This window comes from Drosophila ananassae, chromosome XR (assembly GCF_017639315.1).
Source record: "Drosophila ananassae strain 14024-0371.13 chromosome XR, ASM1763931v2, whole genome shotgun sequence".
In the NCBI taxonomy this organism is placed as follows: Eukaryota; Metazoa; Arthropoda; class Insecta; order Diptera; family Drosophilidae; genus Drosophila; species Drosophila ananassae.
The window spans coordinates 3,087,671-3,093,976 of record NC_057932.1 but is presented as its reverse complement, the minus strand read 5'-3'; positions in this window follow the sequence as shown (position 1 = coordinate 3,093,976).

The window sequence follows — 6,306 nt, the reverse complement described above, 5'->3', positions numbered from 1 at the left end:
TCGCGTCCACATGATACAATCTCAAGGATAACTTGGAACACCTTTATTTATTCTACAGTGACTCCTGTTATTCGTGAAGAGCATTCTGGGTTTTCGAAAAACCTTCTGGATGTCGATTTAATGAAAATAATGATCGCAGACTTTGAAAAACTAAAAAAAAAAATGGGTTGCGTTGGGGGGAAATGTTTTTTTTCTTTTAAGTTATCGACAGAGTATATTTTATTCCTACATAAAAAGTTCCAGGAGACAAGGCGCGACACATAAACAAAATCCCTAATATATTGTAAATTTCATAAAAAAAAATTAATAAAAAAAGGGTTGTTGAGCGATCAGCTTTTTGATAGCGACCGAATTAAAGACGAGATTCAATTGTTTATATTTAATTTATTGAGCTAATTCCGCACAATAAAACAAATAGCGGCCCGTCAATAACAACTCTTCAACTACAACAAGAAGAAGAACAGCTTTGGCGCAGAAGCTCTTCCAAAGCTCCCAAAAGCGCATGCGCTACAAAAATGACAACAAAGTGCATGCGAATCTGGGAGTCAAAAGAGAAGATTAAATGCCGCTGCAGATGAACAAATTATCAATATTCTAATTAGCCTATCTGGTGGCTGCTTAGCCCAACATCCTCCCCCCTATTGAAGGGTGGGCCTTCAATAACAATTTTAGAAGGGCAGCAGACACGTCTTTTTCATTAAGAAGATTTAGAACTCACAGGGCGAACAAGGCACACCAACTTCTTCCAAACTCTTGACCATGCATTGCTCCCCCCAATAGACCAATGCGGGAGTCGAGTTCTCCTAACGAGTGCAGGGGGTCCGGAACGTTGATTCTTCTCCTCTTCTCCTTCTGCAAAGGGCAATCCAGCATCCCGCGATAGTCCATTGCGTCCAGAAACTACCCATCCAAATAGTGTATTTTGGACAACTGGGAGGCAGTGACCTAATTGGATTTGGCCAACTGACAATAGGTTGAAGAACAGGCTGGCTCCAATTAGCAGGTCCACACCTTGCGGTCTGTGGAAGTTGGGATCAGCCAGCGCTACGCCGTGAGGAATCTTCCATTTCGAAATATCAATTTTAAGGCTGGGCTGACAGTCCGCAATATGAGACACTATAACCGCCTCTAGGTTCGCACAATATGTGGTTAGTCGAGACTTCACACACACATTAACGGAAGATCCATCCGTAGCAAACTCAGTGCCGCCGAGACCGGCGACCGCTACACAGCTTTTGGTGCGACGAAGCTGAAGTTGACTTGCCAGCCGCGATGAGATAAGGTGAACTTGTGAACCAGAGTCCAATAACACCCTGCAAGGCAGGAAGGCACCTGATCGACCACGGATGAGGATATTGGCGGTTGGCAGAAGCACTTCAGTAGGGCGATCCTGCGTCAAGACCGTGTTGATTGACTGGGAAGGTGGGGTAGCAACGGCAACACCAACGGCGGAACCCAAGCTTCGTAGTGGTGGGGAATTGTTTGAGCTGGGCAGCTGCCCGCAATGGTGCAACAAGCATGATGTCGGCGATTGCACTTTGGGCAACGGGCAGCTGAACATCCGCGTGCAAAATGACCATCCTCCAAACATACAAAGCAGCGGGTCAGCCGTCGCACTTCGTCGTACCGTTGACTAAGTGGCAAGGCAATGAAGCTTGGACATGTAGGAAGCGGGTGCGCCAAAACACCACACAGGGCGCATAGAGCTGGACGGGCGTTGATAATCATACATGACGATCGGTTATTCGAAGATCTCCCTCGGCCCACTTGGTTAGATGGTGGATACGCAGCCAAAGAAAAGTCGACGCATTCAAGAGTCCGGCACCTTTGCTCCAAGAATCGTGCCATGGACTCCCAAGACGGAAGGCTGTCGTTGTTTCCGGCGAGAGTGTCTTCCCACTTGGCTCTTGTGGCCGGATCCAACTTCTGAAGGACAATCTGGATGAGCAAGCATCCTTGGATCTCGGCAGCTGATCCGGAACTCATGAGGGCCCGCATATGCCCATTGAACCGATCCGACAGCTCCCGCAACGTAGCAACAGAACCTGGCTCGACCACACGAAGCTGCAGGATCTCGTTGATGTGAGACTGGAAAATTAATCGCCTATTACTAAACCGATTGCGCAATAGGTCAAGAGCCACATCGTAGTTCGCGTCAGTAATTTCCAGCGCTCTCACCGTCTCCAAGGCTGACTCGCGCAGGCATGAAATGAGCCACCGGAGCTTTTCCATATTTGTTAGATGCGGATGGCTGTCAATCGTGGCCTTGAACAGGGCGAAGAAATCCGGCCAGTCAACATAGCCGCCGCTAAATGTTGGCATCGGCAACGCTGGTAAGGAGGGGGCTGGCTTGTATGGCATGGGTGAGACACCGGCACCGTCGAGAAGTGTGGAGTGGGCAGCAATTCTAATGGAGTGCTTGGCAACCTCCACCTGAATGTCCACCTGCACATCAGTCGCCAGCTGCGAGAATCTCCAATAAAGGTCACTCCCGATCTCGCTGAAGTTAAGCTCCTCCAACTCTTCTTGAAGCGCGGTGAACCGCTCACGCAAACGCTTCTCCACTGACTCCAGCGCCACAATGGTGCCATCCTCATTCCGCGCTGCAGCCTTCACCTTATGATGCAGCGCCTCCATCTCCTGGCAGGTCACCTCTGCTCTTCTCCGCAGCATCCTTTCCCGGCTTGCGGCAGCAGATCCAATAGTTCCACATCCAAACTCCATCCCGCAAATCTCCAGCGCGTGTGAATCAAATCGAAAACCAAGAGATGTTTGTTATTTTTTTTTTGTTTATGAGGTTTTCGTACCGCAGTTTTTTCAGTTTCTCGGGCAATTAAACTGATTGAACTTCGGGCGCGATCACGTCGGGGTCACCAATGTTGAGCGATCAGCTTTTTGATAGCGACCGAATTAAAGACGAGATTCAATTGTTTATATTTAATTTATTGAGCTAATTCCGCACAATAAAACAAATAGCGGCCCGTCAATAACAACTCTTCAACTACAACAAGAAGAAGAACAGCTTTGGCGCAGAAGCTCTTCCAAAGCTCCCAAAAGCGCATGCGCTACAAAAATGACAACAAAGTGCATGCGAATCTGGGAGTCAAAAGAGAAGATTAAATGCCGCTGCAGATGAACAAATTATCAATATTCTAATTAGCCTATCTGGTGGCTGCTTAGCCCAACAAGGGTTTTCTAAAATTGAATGTATAAATCAAAATATAATAAAGAAATAACTTATAAAATTATTTTTATACAGTACTTACCTTCTAATTCCATGATCAAGTCGTTTTTTTTCACTTGTCCGCTAGACGAATTTATTATTGAACACAAAACTACTGCGATTATACTAGAGCACCAAAAACAAAGACACCCAAAAAGCACAATAACGCACTTGCGAACGCCGTCGTCACGAAGTAAGTGGACTGTGGCGAAAGGGGGGTCTGTTTATAGATGAGGCCGTTATTAGAGATGAGCAAAAGTACAGTTTTGATGATCTTAAACGCACTTCACGATTTTCAATTTTGTCCGGTTTTTTTTGATAAATACTCCTATGTGCGTCGGCGAGTGCAGACGTGTTTATTTTTTCTTTTTTTCCTATCTTCTTACATGTAATTTAAATAAAAGAAGTGCAAGCTATAAACATCAACACACAGTGGGCGAAAAGACGCTTAGTGCGATGAACTTCGTACATTTTGTGTAAATAAACAAGAAGAAAATCCAAAACATTAAGCTATGAGTGAATTCGACACTCATACGGTGCTCCAATGTCAGCAAGACGACCGTCGGCTCTCTCTGCAACGAAACAACGCATACCACTCATTCATGTCAACCCAAGACAACGCGACCGCTAACCCAACAAAAACTACCCAACCGCGATCAATAACTCCAAGCCCGAGTAATGAACTTAATCCAACATCGCTAGGCAGGGCGCGCTCTTGCTCTCCAGCGCTCTTGTTGGACAAAACCTCATACCCCTCCCTCATGCAAACCTGCTTAGCCCCGGTCACCAGTACAGTGACGTCACTAGCAACTGCAACGGCTATTTCTATAACAACTACAATAGTATCAACAGCTCGCGCAATACCATCTACTGCAACAACGAAATCTACTGTGCAAGCAAATAATGCAGCACCTTACACCAGCACGCTCTCCTCTAAACAACGTTCCGCCGTACAGACTGGCCTGGATCGGTACATACAAATAAAACGTAAGCTCAGCCCGCAGAACTCTAGGCTTGGTAATTCTGCCAAAATAACTCGCGGCACCTTAAAACAATCCACATCAGAGCCCTTAGATTTGCTAAAGATTGCAAAAAGATTTGCTATTTTGGCAGATAAATCCGATGAAATACCTCCTTGAACACATCGTAGGGGACAATAAAAAGCCCAAACCGCCGCCGATTTACATTAGAGAGAAAAGTTCTAATGCTCTCGTAAGCTCAATACTAAATCTAATCGGACCAGACAATTTCCACATAATTCCACTAACAAAGGGAAATATTCACGAAACAAAAGTTCAGACTAATACGGAAGAAAATTACAAAATTTTGTGGAAGTATTTAAACGACAACAATAAAAACTTTTCCACGTACCAATTAAAAAGCATTAAAGGCCAGCAAGGAGTACATAAAGGTATTGAACCGGAAGTAACACCAGCCGAAGTTACAGGCGCACTAAAGGAAAAAGGTTTTAATGTTAAAAAGTTTACTAACATTTTGAATAGAGAAAGAAAGCCTCAACCTCCATTCAAGGTAGAACTTGAACCCAAAACCAAATCCAAGCCTCTGACTTCACCGCAGAATAACCGTAGAAGAGCCGCATAAGAGAAATGGGCCGGTGCAGTGTAATAATTGTCAGGAATATGGCCACACACGGACTTACTGCACGCTCCGTCCAGTATGCGTTGTTTGTGGAGAACTTCATGACTCCCACAAATGCCCAAAAAACAAAGAGGATCCCAGCAGCAAAAAGTGTGGAAACTGTGGAGGCAACCATACGGCTAACTACAGGGGCTGTCCAGTCTACAAGGAACTGAAAAGTCGTACACACCAAAGAGTGACCACTACTCGCTCACACATTACACCTATGAAATCAACGCGTGATGTCTTCCCCCCTACAGCCGTGAAACCTTCAGCTTATAATGAGTTCACTGACAAACCCGAAAGCTTTGCAGCTGCTCTAAAAATGGGTCTGAAAGGCACCGCCCCCACCAAGCCACGATCATCAGTTTCCCCGCACCAACCAGGAGAACAGTCTACGAACAAATTTAAAGCAATGATAAGTAATCTTCAACAAAGTATGATGGATTTCATGTCATTCATGCAGACAACTATACAAGATCTTGTGCGAAACCAGAACGTTTTGATTGAGCTGCTTGTTGCTCAAAACCAGACAAAGTAATCAATGGCTCCACTTCGTATATCACTGTGGAACGCCAACGGCGTCTCACAGCGCAAACTTGAGTTAGCTCAATTCCTTAATAACAACCATATCGATGTAATGTTACCCGCAGAAACTCATCTTACAAATAAATAAAATTTCCAAATTCGAGGCTACTTCTTTTACAACACGAATAACCCAGACGGGAAAGCACACGGAGGCACCGGGATTCTGATTAGAAAACGCATTAAGCACTGCTTCCACAATAGTTTCGCCACTAACTACATGCAAGCTACATCTATAGAGGTACAGGTGGACCACCGTTCCCTAAAGCTTGCCGCCGTATACTGCTCTCCTTGGTTTACGATATCCGAATCCCAATTTATGGACTACTTCAACTCTCTGAGCGAACAATTTATAGCAGCAGGAGACTTTAATGCCAAGCATACGCACTGGGGATCTCGACTGGTGACTCCAAAGGGAAGGCAGTTGTACAACGCAATAATAAAACCAAGCAACAAGCTAGACTGTATGTCACCTGGGACACCTACATATTGGCCAACAGATCCCAGAAAATTGCCAGACTTGATAGACTTTGCAGTCACAAAAAACATTCCACGCAACCTGATAAGCGCCAACTCCTTACCAGATCTATCGTCTGACCACTCGCCTGCACTCCTCTAACTAAATCTACATCCAGTTGCGGTAGATAAACCATTCAGACTAACAACGAATAAAACCAACTGGCTCAAGTACAAAAAATATGTAAGTTCACACATCGGGTTGAATCCACGTTTGAATGACGAAGCTGATATCAACTTATCCACAAACGCCCTTGATTCCGTCTTGGTCGCAGCAGCTCGCATGTCAACCCCACAAACGCAAGAAACCTCGTACAATCAGAGATACACGAACGTTGAAATAG